This window comes from Peromyscus leucopus, chromosome 10 (assembly GCF_004664715.2).
Source record: "Peromyscus leucopus breed LL Stock chromosome 10, UCI_PerLeu_2.1, whole genome shotgun sequence".
Classification (NCBI taxonomy): domain Eukaryota; kingdom Metazoa; phylum Chordata; class Mammalia; order Rodentia; family Cricetidae; genus Peromyscus; species Peromyscus leucopus.
Genome location: NC_051071.1, coordinates 61,952,358 through 61,966,580, shown reverse-complemented (window position 1 = coordinate 61,966,580; position 14,223 = coordinate 61,952,358). Strand labels below are relative to the sequence as shown.

Below are 14,223 nucleotides of genomic sequence, written 5' to 3'. Positions count from 1 at the left end.
CTTGCTTCTAGATCTCTTGGCTAATGAAGAGAACTGCTAGGTTCCTGCTTCTCCTAGGGATCACGGTGGGTGTCTTCTATCCACTGTCTGCCTGTCATAGTATGCATCTGCTTAAGCTACAGCTCGATGGTAGATGCCTCGTAAGCACAACAGTGTGGTGCACAACAGTGTGGTAGCCACTTCTTCTTGTTTCTATAATTTGCACTAGATTGTAAACAAGAGCCATCATTTTGTTTTCCAGAGCTGTCTTGGAGTCTGCCCCGAGTGTTGTAACTTGGCTGGATGCTGCCCTTGACTCTGGCTGCTCTGGGCAAACCAGTCACTGGCCTGGCTTACTACATTACCATTCCTTCCTCACGTTTGAGTTCTCTGCCAGTCCATTGGACTTAGCTGATGAGCTCAGTGACTGCCAACTGATTGAGCAAGACAATGGCCCTGATTCTCCAGCACACACAACAGCATTGTCTCCTACAGATGCTTAGGGATCCTTGGCATCCCCTCCAGAGAGCACTGGTGTCTCAATAGACATCAGTCAATGGCTGTTGACAGGGAAGAATTTTATAGAGTAAACTGCTAAGGGAGTTTTTAAAAGTAAGTCGGGGTGGAGAGGGGGCCCTTAAGAGCTTATACCGATTTTGCAGAGGACCCAAGTTCAGTTCCCATCTTCCACAATGGGGGCTCACAACCACCTCTAACTCCAACTGCGGGGCCTCTAATACCTATGGCCTCCAAGACACCTGCTTGTATACACCCACACAGAGTTAAAAATAACCAAGTTTAAGTAAGTCAGAAGTCAAATGTAAATTTAAAATAATTCTGAAGACAGTTTTTTTTTTTTCTTCCTTCTTGAGACAGGATTTCTCTGTGTAGCTCTGGCTGTTCTGGAACTCGCTCTATAGACCAGGCTGGCCTCAAATTCATAGAGATCTGTCTACTTCTGTCTCCTGAGTGCTGAGGTTAAAGGTGTGTGCCACCCCTGCTCAGCCTGAATGAATACAATTTTAAAGATTTATTATTATTGTATGTACAGGTGTGTGTTGGGGGTACATGTGCACACACACTTGTGTGCATGCCACAGTACACGTGTGGAGGTGAGTTCACACTGTCCCCCTTTACAGGGGCTCTGAGGCTCTTCACTTGGATCAGTAGGCTTAGGTGGCAAGCACCTTTCCCTAATCCATCTGCCTAGGCTTCTGAACAAGTTTTCAAGGTGCTAATTTTTTTTTTTTTTGCTCAAGGATATTCATATGCAGCAAAATAAAAAAGTTTTTTTTGTTGTTATCATTTAAATGACAAATTGTCTCTCTGCCTTTTTGGTGGTACTTGCTTGGCTCCTTTCACTCTGGGCTCTCTATCACTGAGCAACATCCCTATCCCAAATTACTGTTTTTATGTGAAACAGGAAGTATATATAGCATTTGGACATTTTAAGATAAGACAATTGTTTCTTGAAATTTTATTCAACGTTTGGTAATTGATTATTGCCACAAAGAGTATACTGCTTATCTCACTTATACACTGCTTTTCTGTTTCGTGTCTTCTAATACTTCAGCGACAACAATAATGAATGAACAATAGACTTGTTTCAGGAAAAGAGCGATGGCCTAGGAAGTGCAGTGAATGGCCGCTGTTCTGGAGAGGGCTTTCCACCCGGACTTTCTCTTTTCTATCTGTTTGTTTGAGATCAGATAAGTTAATGATGTTCCACACAATGTGGCTGACACTGTCACCGTGCCCTTTATATTGGCTGGAGAATAACTTTGGTCCAAACAATGCTTTAAGTGTGTTTAGTTGTCAACAAAAGACAAAGTATCTCAGAAGAATGCCCACTTTCAGATGTAAGGCCTGACTCAGATTGTTTGAAGAACTGCGAATGGGAGGCAGTTGTTACTGAAATCCAGTTCGGCTTTAGTCAGCACTGTTTTACCCAGCTCCTACACACGGTAGGCCCTGGGGCTGCAAAGATGACTAACACTTTTTTAAAAGGGATCTAACTTAGACTTGCTGTGTGCAAGGCAAGCACTTTACCACTGAATGACATTCCCAGTACCTCTTTTGCTTTGTTTATTTCGAGACAGGGTCTCACTGAGTTGCAGGCTGGCCTTGAACTTCCTCTGTAGCCAGCCAGGCGTCTTAGTTAGGGTTTCTTTTGGTGTGTAGAGACACCATGACCATGGCAACTCTTATAAGGGAAACATTTAATTGGGGTGGCTCGCTTACAGCTTCATTCATCAGTTCAGTCTGCTATCATCATGGTGGGGAGCATGGTGGCGTGTAGACTGACATGGTGCTGGTTACGTCTTGATCAGAAAGCAACAAGAAATAAACTCCGACACTGGGCCACATCTTGAGAGTAGGAAACCTTAAAGCCCACCCCTACAGTGATACATTTCCTCCAACAAGGCCACACCTACTACAGCCAAGTCACAGCTCCTAATAGTGCCACTCCCTATGAGCTTATAGGGGTCAATTACATTCAAACCACCACACCCAGGCAGGTCTTGAACTTGAGATCTTCCAACCGCAGCTTCCCAAGTATCTGGAATCACCAGGCTTTGCCAGATGATTACAACTTAACCTTAGTTATCAATGGGTTCTGACTGGGAATGCTAATGGAAGACATCAATTTATGGAACCATGGAGGAGAGAGCAGTTTCTCTTCCTGCTGGCATCATTCATAGGAAATGCTCAGATTAAACTAGTCATAGGAAATGTTCAGATAAAAAAACAAAAACAAACAAAAAAAAAAAAACAGTGAAACAGCAGGAGAAGAGTCTAGGCCAAAGGTCTAGAGTGAGCACAGATCCAGATGACTGTGTATCATGCTAGAACGTTTGCATGCAGGAGAGGGAAGATGGAAGCGCTGTTTGGAGGCCAGAAACAAAGCCTTTGAGTGTCACGGGAAGACTTTTTATATTAAGTGGATAGTATTTGAAATGGAGCTGGATGTGGTGCATGCCTGTAATACTAGCCCTTAGGAGGTGGAGGCAGGAGGATCAGGAGTTCAAGGTCATCTTCAGTTACATACTGTATCTGAAGCCAACTGGGGCTACAGTGAGACAGTCTTTAAAAGTTCATTTAAAGGGGGCAAGCCTGGTGACATCATTTTAATTGTCAGAATCCATGCTTTAAAAAAGCACAAAGAGAGTAATGACTCCACAAGTTCTTTTCTGACTTCTACATGCACTCTGTCACATGTGCACCCCCCATAATAAATAAATAATAATTTAAAAGGGTAAATCAGATCACTGAAGTTGAGGCATACCCATACACCTTTGTCACTGTATGTCATTGTAAAGGATGGAAACGATACAGAGGTCCAGACTTGAGAAGATAAGATGGCCATCCATCAGCAGTGGGGATCCATTCAAGAGTCTGGTGTGTGCACCCTCGAGCGGGCACTGGCCACTAACTAGATGGAACAGAAATACAGAAAGGGATGTGAGCAGTGGAGTTTGGAGTTCCTAGCTCCAAGAACCATGTTGGTGCTGAACACCCTCGTTGTGGACGGAAGGTGAGCAAGTTTTCATCGTTTCAGATGAGATTGTGGGTAGAGCTGGTGGGAGGGGAAGAAGGCACAGTATTTGGTTTTTGATTGATTGATTGATTGATTGATTTTACTTAATTCGTGGTGTGGGAGAGCATAGACGTGTCACAGCAGGGTGGGGAGGTCAAAGGACAACCCCCAAATACTTAGTTCTCTCCTTCCATATGGGTCCCAGGGATTGAACTCAGCTTGTCAGGCCTGGTGATAAGTGCCTTTACCTCCTGAGCCATCTTGCTGGCCCCCAAATATTTGGTTTTAAGTATTTGGAATTTTAAGAACCGTCAAGGATAGGGCTGGAGAGATGGCTCAGTGGTTAAGGATCACACTGCTTTTGCAAAAGACACAAGCTCTACCTCTAGTAGCCATGTCAGGAGGCTCATAACCATTTGTAACTCCAGCTCCTGGGGAATCCAAGGCCTTCGGCCTCTGTGGACACCTGCACTCATGTGTACAAACGCACACAGAAGCATACATAGATACACAATCACAAAAATAATAATTTTTTAAAAAGAAGGGCTAAGGATGGGTTGGGGATTTAGCTCAGTGGTAGAGCGCTTAATTTATATGTTGGCAGTGGAGACAGAGATTTGACTTTAAGAGAAATTGGGATTGGCATTAAATGACAGCAACCTACAATGTTAAAATTGTATGTAATATTTGAAATGGTGAGGTAAATTTACCCAGGGTCAGATTGATGATTAGGAAAGGCCTTAAAGTTATGTGGCTCAGGACCTATTCAGTAATTGACAAATAGTATGTAACATATGTATTAAGAACTGGGTTGGGGGATGAATATGAATCATACAATTATTTTCATATGAAAATATCATAACAAAACCCATTGTTTTGTATGCTAACTAAAATGTTTAGTTATAAAAGAAAGGAAATTGAGTCCATTCCAGTCTCACTTTCTTGATTCAAGGAATTGTGTGTTCTTTTGGTTACTCTGTCTAAGGGTAATCCAGTATTTACCACTTGATAGGGGGCCTGGAATAGACTGAGCTACCCACCAAGTTACAAGACAGTTTAGTGTGAATGTGGGATTAGAGTTTGAAAGCAGTGGTATGAGCAGATTAGTTCCTAAGAGCCTCCAGGTGTCTTGGGAAGTTGGCTGCGCCCTCTTCCTCACCCCATCCTACAGAAAGAGCACAAAGAAAGGAAATTCTAGAACAGTGTTCAGTCTCTGCCTCCTTCTCTTTCCAAAGATTCCTTTCCACGCGTTCCTTACATATTTGCAGACAGAGTCGACTTTATATCCAAAGCCCCAATTGACAACTGAGCAAGCCAGGACTCCTTGGAGTGGAGCACCCAGGTGTTTAGGGCTGTCCCCTGGCTACTTATCATGACATCACTCAGATTCCCCGGGCTGAGTCAGAGTCTTAGGTGGCTATTCAAGGTCATAGGATGCCTGCTCTTGTTTCCTGAGGAAGTTGAAGTGCTTGCTGATTGGTCTGTTCTGTCCCACTTCCAGGAGAAAAATCAGTCATCTGTGAGATCCCATGTGGATGAGAAAAAGAGAGAGAAATGTGGCAGATGATTAAACACAGTGTCACTATTTATTCTCAACTGTAGCTGATGATTTATTTATTTATTTTTTCATGGGCCATCTGGGTAACTGCCTTCAGCTCATTACATTCTGGATCATCCTTCCATCACGTCTTGGCCTTCAGATAAAATCAAGCGTAGACCTACCCCTTACTTCAGCTGGGTAGTTGTGTTGGCTACACACACAGCTGTCCTACCCATCCATGATCTCATTGACACCTGCTCCACTTAACATGCCTCTACCTCCTCCTCACTCTCATATTTTAACCTTTGAAGTATTACCCCAAACTGTAGCTCCTCTACATTTTTTTTTCTTCCTACTGCTAAATCCTCCCAACAGTCTACACTCTCCTGGGGCCATATCAGCTACTGTAAGTTTTCTTTCTCCATAGTGCATCCAGAGGTGATGTTTCTTCTCCTGTGGATACCTGGGATATGTCTTTAACCTTCCAGACTAGTCCTCAGCTTCACTTAAAGAGATGGAGGAGTGGGATAAGTCATTTGACTATGCTAAACTGAGTTTCTAAGATGAGAGTAACAGCAATAAGCACTGTAATTCATCGAGTGTCCACTGTGGCAGATACCTCACTAAGCATTTTGTTATGTTATAACATTGCCACCATCAAATGTGAGGAAGCTAGCCGGGCAGTGGTGGCATACACTTTTTATCTCAGCACTCTGGAGGCAAATGCAGGCAGGTCTCCATGAGTTCGAGGCCAGGGCTGTTCTACAGAGCTACAGCCAAGGCTACACAGTAAAACCCCGTCTCAAAAAACAAAAACAGAAGTGAGGGAGGTCCCACCTCTATTTTGTGGATGAGGAAACTAAAGTTGGAAACAATCATTTGTTTAAGAGGCAGAAACCAGATTCAGGCTTATGGCTTTTTTCCCTAGCTTTATTAAGTGATAAGTGACAAAAAATGGTATATGTTCATTTCTGAGTATTAGTTCATTTTATGTTGCCAAATCAAAATATCCAAAGCTGGGTCAGCCCCGTTGGCTGAGAGGGTAAAGGTGATTGCTGCCACGCCTGACAATCTGAGTTCAATCTCCAGGACTCACATGGTGGAAGGAGAGACCAGACTTCTGAAAGTTGTCCTCTGGCTTCCACGTGCCCCACCCTAAAGAAGGCAAATGTCATACGAAACCAAACAATACCTGTAGCTGACTATGACTATGTCATAAAGAGGAGAGGTTTTTCGGGGGTGGAATATTTGACTACAGATCAAGTGAAGAGGCTTATTTCGAGCTGGGTGTGGTGGCATGTGCCTTTAGGGGGAGTCTCTGTGAGTTTGAGGCCAGCCTGATCTACATAGTTCTAGGCCAGCCAGGGCTACATAGGGAGGAGACCCTGTCTCAAAACACAACATCAAAAAGAGGCTTATTTTGACCGACATCTCCAGAGGTCCTTAGGAAAGGGCACTGATAGCAACACACTGACTTAGAGCATGCTGAGAAGCAAGAAGCCAAACAGCTATGTGTTGGAAGGCCTGGTGTGTGTGGTGACCTCCAGGCTCCCAGGAAAATTACATTAATTATGCTCATTATCTTCCAAGTGTGGCAACATCAATGACCTTCTACCTCTTAAAGCAGTGGTTCTCAACCTTCCTAGTGCTGTGACCCTTTAATTCAGTTTCTCATGTTGTGGTGACCTGTAACCATAAAATTATTTTGTTGCTACTTCATACTGTAATCTTGCTACTGTTATGAGCCATAATGTAAGTATCTGGTTTGTGAATCCTGTAGGGGTCACGACCCACAAGTTGAGAACCACTGTCTTAAAGGTTCCACCAGCATAACACCACCAGGGAAGTGTTAGGATTCTGATACATGCCTTTTTGGGAGACACTTAAACCACAGTATACAGATTTGGCATATGTGTGCATAAAATGATGACCACAGTAAAGCTAATTAGCACATCTGTCAGCTCACGTACATTAATTTTGACAGTTGATAACTGTCAACTAATATCCTAGGAAAGATTAAAAAGTGCTCAAATCACCAGGATCATTTTTATCCTGTTTTTAAAGAAATATTTTAATATCTATTGTTGTGCAAAAGAAATCTTCTTAAATATTAATCCTCGGAAATGACATGTAGTTTAAAGTTTTAAGACCATTTTCAGTGAGCAATTACAACACCTTTGGCATTATTAGTAAAAGAAGACAAAGAAAAAGGTCTCACGATAATACTCAAAGGGAAGAACTAGATCAGAGGAAATAAGATATAGGAAAAGATGGGAGAAAAACTGAAAAAGGACAAATAAAGCCAGTTTTCTAGAAAGGGAAGTTTTAAAAACCTTCCTGGAAAAGAAAAAACACAGTCAAATGTCCACGGTTGTATAATTTAATGTCACAAGGGTGTCACCCAGCTAGCGCAGTCGGTAGAGCATGAGACTTGTGATGTCACATAGGAAAACTATAAAAGCAGTAGTTAATAAGTCACAAAAGGTCTCCTGCTGTTGGGTGGGTAAATGAGTGTGGAGACATATGCCTGTAATCCTAGCACTGTGGAGGCAGAAGCAGAAGTTCAAAGACATCCTTAGCTACTAAGCAGTTTAAAGCCAGTGGGGGCTACATGAGTCTCTATTAAAAAAAGGAAAAAAAAAAAAAAAAAGATTTGCTAGAGAGTAAAATATAAATCTCAATATAAATATTTTAAACTATGTTAACAAGATTTAATTAGATTCTTTCTATATTATTTTCATTATAATTCCAAGACAAATGAGGGATTTGAAATAATTATAGAATTATCCCTCATGGCGCAAACTAACCTGAGTGAATGAAATCCGACTCAGCTGTCATGCTCAGCCCAGCCATCAAAATGTAGTTTGGATCACCTTTCGATGAGAATAGAAATTAAAAATTCCTGCTCAGCCCAGCCATCAAAATGTAGTTTGGATCACCTTTCGATGACAATAGAAATTAAAAATGTCTGCTCTTTTCATTGGTGTTTATCACAAAGACAACTCACTTGTTTGTGATAGGACCCAGGAGGAAATAGGTCTGTCAATTCAGTAATATGGGAATTAAAAAGAAAAAAAAAAGCTACTCTAAATGAATCAATGTGGAAAAACACAGATTGGCATCACTCTGAGTTAATCCAAGATTATCTTCCAAAAATGTTTGATTTAGGATTCGTTTACCAAATAATGTTATTCCTAAAGCATCTTAAACCAGACAGGACAGGATAGAGCCACATTCTGATGTCACAAGGTGTAGATGGGCCCCAGTGGTACCTGATTTAGCTGGCATCACACTCTCATCACAAAGGATCAGCTGCTCTGCGGTACTAACGGTACTAACCCACTCATATGACGTGCCCTTGAAGCACTTGTTGGCCGTGGAGTGTCAAGGGGGTTTCCAATGGGACGAACCACCAGTAGATCTTTGGGCCACGTTAGGATCATAGGCAGGACAAGCAGCATCCTCATCAGAATTATGAGTACATTGAGAGAATGCATCTCTGAGAACTCTTTCACAAGCTAATCACCATGGTAACCCACAGCTAAATAACATTCTAGAGATTTCTCAGGTGGCCAGGACATTGTTATCTGAATGAAGCTGTTATAGACAATGCGAGCTGCTTATTAGATTGTTGGACAATGATAAAGCCAGGTTCACCATGCTTTCTCCTCGGCCATGAATTCTTAGACTGCCAGACGACGGTGTAGGTCTGAACTGGTGTCTGCTCATCCTGCTCCCACAGCCCCACAGCATGGCTCTGCTCAGAGCAGGAAGAGGGAAGACTGGAAGGGAGACACTGTTGCAGAAACTTATTTTGTTCCTTTTTTAAAAATTAAATTCTCTTCCCAGACGTATTTATTTTAGGCATATGAAAGTTTCCTTCGATGTATGTCCATGCACCGTGTGCCTGTCTGGTACCCACAGAAGTCAGAAGAAAGCATCAGACCCTTGAAACTTGAGTCACATGACCGGTACAGCCATCGTGTGGGGGATGGGAACTGAACCTGGCAAAAAGCAGCAAGTGGTTTCAACTGCTGAGCCATCACTGCAGCCGGACATCTTGCTTTTGTTATTATTTTTTAAGATTTATTTTATATACATTGGGGTTTTGCCTGTGTGAGGATGCCAGATCCCCTGGAATTGGAGTTGCAGACAGTTGTGTGAACCGCTTTGTGGGTGCTGGAAATTGAGCCGAGGTCCTTTGGAAGAGCAGCCAGTACTCTTAACCGTGGAGCCATCTCTCCAGCCCCAACACCTTGCATTTCTACAAAGTAAGGTGCTTAGAACAGGACCCATCCTGGGGCTTGGAACAGGACCCATCGTGGTGAGTTGTTTCTGGGAAAGAGGCAGTTAAGTAACATTGTCTTCACTGCTTAGATGAGAGGATTGAAGGGAAGGGACTCAGAGTTGGATGGTCACCATGGAAACACTTATGTCTTCCCCTCTCTCTCCAGTATCCTACTCACCTAGATTAAAAACACCATCCATGGTGACTAACATGTATTCGGTGCTTATCATTCCTTGTATGAATTATCTCATTTAGTTGTCCTTACAACAACTTCATGAGTTCTATACAATCAGATCTAAGCACAGATAAGGACAAGAGGTTGAGACAACTGTTTTCCAGGTGCTTTTTTTTCATATGTTTTTAATTTTATTTTATTGTTTTCAAGGCAGGGTCTCTGTGTAGCCCTTGCTGTCTTGGAACTTGATTTATAAAGACTGGCCTTGAACTCAAGAGATCCACCTGCCTCTGTCTCCCAAGCGCTGGAATTAAAGGCTTGTTCCGTCACACCTGGCTTTCACAACTGTTTTTAAAAAAAACAGTTATTGAAACAAAAGCTCCTGTCGTCCAGGCTTGGCCTTGGCAGATGGCCAAGCATGCCCCTGAGTGCTAGCTCCTCCTCTCTTCATGTACTGAGTGCTGGGTTTATAGACATTCACATCACACTTGGCGCCATTGTCTTACATATCATCCTGACGTTGTGACGTGTTTAAGGAGGCGTATGGATTCCGTTATAACTACTTAACAATTTTTCGGTATACTGAGGAAAAATAGTTAACTTCCTCTTCTCATTAAATGCATATATTTTCCCTTCCTATTTGTTTTTTTCTCTCTTTCATGGGGAAAAAAAAAACCATTTATTTTGTGTGCATTGGTCTTTGGTCTGCATGTATGTCCGTGAGAGGGTGCCAAATCCCTTGGACCTGAAGTTACAGACAGTCATGAGCTGCCATGTGGGTGCTGGGAATTGAACCCTAGTCCGTCGGGAGGAGCACCCAGTGCTCTTAGCTGCTGAGCCGTCTCTCTCCTAGCTCCCCTTTTGTAGAAATTTTAAACCGTAGGAACACTAGCAATTTTGGATTTTAGTTGTACTTCAGCCCCGCCTCCCGTGTGTGTGTGTGTGTGTGTGTGTGTGTGTGTGTGTGTGTGTGTGTGTGTGTGTATGAGAGAGAGAGAGAGAGGAGAGAGGAGGAGAGAGAGAGGAGAGAGAGAGAGAGAGAGAGAGAGAGAGAGAGGAGAGAGAGAGAGAGAGAGAGAGAGAGAGAGAGAGAGAGAGAGAGAGAGAGAGAGAGCGCTGTGCTGTGGGAGTTGATTCTCCGTCAGGTGGGGGCCTATGGTTATCAGGCTTGGCAGCAAGTGCCTTTCCCAGTATGCCACTCGCCCCCAGCTCTTTATTTTACGTCTCATTCAGGGGTTGGGCCCGCTGTCACAGGCCCACAATCCCATCGCTTGGGAGGATGTCATAAGAGACCATCTTGGAGGCTGCCCATCATACTCCTTACATCAAGGTGTGTCTGCTTGGGAGTCCAGACATGAGGAAGGCTATTGACCAGACATGCTGAGGCAGCCAGATGCAGCCTCTCCAAGAGGCAAACACCTCAGTCTTCTCTCTTGGAGGAAAGACAGTTGAAATACATGGGCATAGTCAAAGAGTGAAGATTTTTGGGTGGGGATATCTGTACACTGTTGGGCTCATACAGAAGCACAATGGTTTTGTATCTCAGAGATTGTAGTAAGAAGTTATAGATGTGCAAGTATTGAGTGACCCTAGATCCAGGGACTATTCAAGGGCTTAGAATAATCAAAAGAAAAAGGAAGACACAGTCTCCACCTTCAAGAATCTAGCTTTTCATGTGGCAGAACAGAGACTATTTTTGCATATGCTCCACTAGATAGGAATGTTTAACGTCCTAATTAGAGTGCGCTTAGTTAGAGAAGGAAGACTCATACAGACTGATAGATGTATGCTTGATTTCCTTCTTTTCCTCCTCATTCTTTTTTCAAGTTTCTTGTAGCCCAGGCTGGCCTTGAACTTGCTCTGGATGACCTTGAATTGAGCCCCCTGCCCCCACCTCTGGAGCACTGGGTCTACCTGCTGTGTTTATGCAGTGCTGGGGGTGGACGGTGGCTCCATGCATGCTAGGCCAAGGGAGCTTCTTCATGCATGCTAGGCCAAGGGAGCTTCTTCATGCATGCTAGGCCAAGGGAGCTTCTTCATGCATGCTAGGCCAAGGGAGCTTCTTCATGCATGCTAGGCCAGGGGAGCTTCATGCATGCTAGGCCAAGGGAGCTTCTTCATGCATGCTAGGCCAAGGGAGCTTCTTCATGCATGCTAGGCCAAGGGAGCTTCTTCATGCATGCTAGGCCAGGGGAGCTTCCTGCTGGAGCTCCAACCCCGCCCCCTTCTTGTTTTCTGTTTTGAAATGGGGACTCTTGCTCTATAGCTCAGACTCGCCTCAAACTTGGGCCCCTCCTGCCTCCGCCTCTGGTGTAGCTACACCTAACTCTAATATATGGTTTGGAAGGACAGTGGGGATTATTCGGCTTCTGGCTCCTCCGTTTTATGAGCCTAGGGTTCTAGGAATAATCTGAGAAATTATTCTGTGAAGTTAAAAGATAGAGAAGAAAAATGAATACAATTTGTACTTTTTGTTTATAGTGTTTGATTTAAATAAGATAAATTTTAATTAGACACCATTGAAGGAATGTAAGAGAATCAATTTTTTTTTATTTATGATGAAAATATTTTGGAGACAGGACTTGAATTAAATATGCATACGTAGTGTGAGATGACCCAGAAAAAAACTGAAAGCAAGTGGTTCCATACACGAAGCTGCCTACTTTATATTTTATTAATCTAGTTTAATTGTCCTTCGGGTGTTGGGAAGACAGAGGTGTAGGTAACCCAAATATTTGTCTGGTGTTTCACTTGTTTGCTATTTTGAGACAGAGTCTTGCTGTGCATCCCTGGCTGGCTGAGAACTTGCTGCAATCCTCCTGCCCTGTCCCCGTCTTCCAAGTGCTGGAATTGCATATCTCTACCAGCGTGCCCAGCTTCTACTGGTGATTAGACTACATGGTGAGGAACAGTCTGCTTAGATTCAAGTCCTGGTTCTAATCCTGCTACCACCACCTCTACCACCACTCCATCACCACCACCACCACCACCACCACTACCACCACCACAACAACAACAACAACAACATCACATCCTCCTCCTCCACCACCACCACCACCACCACCACCACCTCTACCACCTCCACCTCTACCACTACAACCACCACCTCCTCCTCCACCCTCTTCCACCACACCATCACCACCACCTCCTCCACCACCTCCTCCTCCACCACATCCTCCTCCTCTACCACATTCTCCTGCTCCACCACCTCTTCCACCACACCATCTCCACCATCATACCACCACTGCCACCACCACCTCCATTACCACCACCTCTACCAAAGGTGAGTTTTGAGGTTTAAAAAGCCCACACCATTCTAGATATAAAATAAAGAACAATCAGACCACAGCCCATAGAACCATAGAGGCTATATATATAGCATGGAGGTCCCTAGGACGACGGTGGCTTATAATAAATTTCGGTTTTACTCAATTATTAAAAAAAAATAGCCAAATGAATGGAAACACATGAACTATGAACCAAAGGCTGAGGGGCCCCCAGCTGGATCAGGCCCTCTGAATAGGTGAGACAGTTGATTGGCTTCATCAGTTTGGGAGGCAACCAGGCAGTGGGACCAAGTCCTGTGCTCATTGCATGAGTTGGCTGTTTGAAACCTGGAGCTTATGCAGGGACACTTGGCTCAGTCTGGGAGGAAGGGACTGGACCTGCCTGGACTGAGTCTATCAGGTTGATCGCAGTCCTGGGGGCGGGGGGATTTGCCCTGGGGGAGGTGGGAATGGGGGGTAGGCTGGGGGTAAGGGGAGGGGGTGGGAGGGGGGAGAATAGGGGAACCCGTGGCTGATATGTAGAACTGAATGGTATTGTAAAATAAAATTAAATTAAATTTAAAAAATGAATAAAACAAAACAAAAATAAATAAATAAATATTAAATAACCTTAAAAAAAAAAAGCCCACACCATTTCTCAGTCTCTCTTTCTGCCTCATGCTTGTGGTTCAGGTGCAAGTTCTCAGCTACAGATCATTTCTCTGGAGGCTGTGATCCAAGGGCACAAATTCCATTCAGAGGGCTCTGTCCCCTCGACCAGATCATCTCCTGACAGCCTCACCCACTAATGCTATCACCTTTCCGCTTGGAGTTTCTATATACAGGCTTCCTACTGCTGCTCTTGGTTTCTGAGACCATCTCGCTTCATAGCCCAGGATGGTTTGGAATTGTTGCTCTTCCTGCCTCAGCTTCCCAAATTCTGGGATTACAGGTGGGAGCCACCACATCTGGACTTATCTATAAGCTTTGTGGGGACACAAACATGTAGTCCTTGGGATGGTGACTTTTTTTTATATATATATAGAAAAGCGATTTCCTCCTTATAAGCGAGCACGTGGTTAGTCAAGGAGATAATAGGCCCAGTGGTGAGATAAGTCAACCAAAATGGAGAGAGTCTCAAAGTTATCAAAGACTGCCCTCCTCCCAAAGAAAGAAACTCTTATCAAGGATTAATATTGTAAGGACTATGTCCTTGTTATGTCATTAGCCTGCCATGGCATCCCAGTTTAAAAAAAAAAAAGCGGGCATGCCCTCCCACCGGGCCCCCTCATTCCGTATTCTCTCTGTCCCCTGCGCAGTCTCTCTCTCTCCTCTCTCTCTCCTTTCTCCTAATAAAGCTCTAAAAAGGTAACCATGGCTCATGATTCTTCTGCCACGGCAGCATCTAGCACCAGCCACGAGTCCCGCTGCGTTAAC

At 43.8% G+C, this 14,223-nt stretch overlaps 1 long non-coding RNA gene across 1 annotated transcript; it reads right to left on the bottom strand.

Annotated features, from left to right (window-relative positions):
* Positions 1 to 4,722: 4,722 nt before the first annotated feature.
* LOC119088653 lies at positions 4,723 to 9,029 on the bottom strand. The gene is made up of 2 exons (XR_005092343.1): positions 7,865 to 9,029; positions 4,723 to 5,034 (listed from the first exon to the last, which is right to left on the bottom strand). It is a non-coding gene; the product is annotated as an uncharacterized LOC119088653 (long non-coding RNA).
* Between the last annotated feature and the right edge of the window lie 5,194 nt (positions 9,030 to 14,223).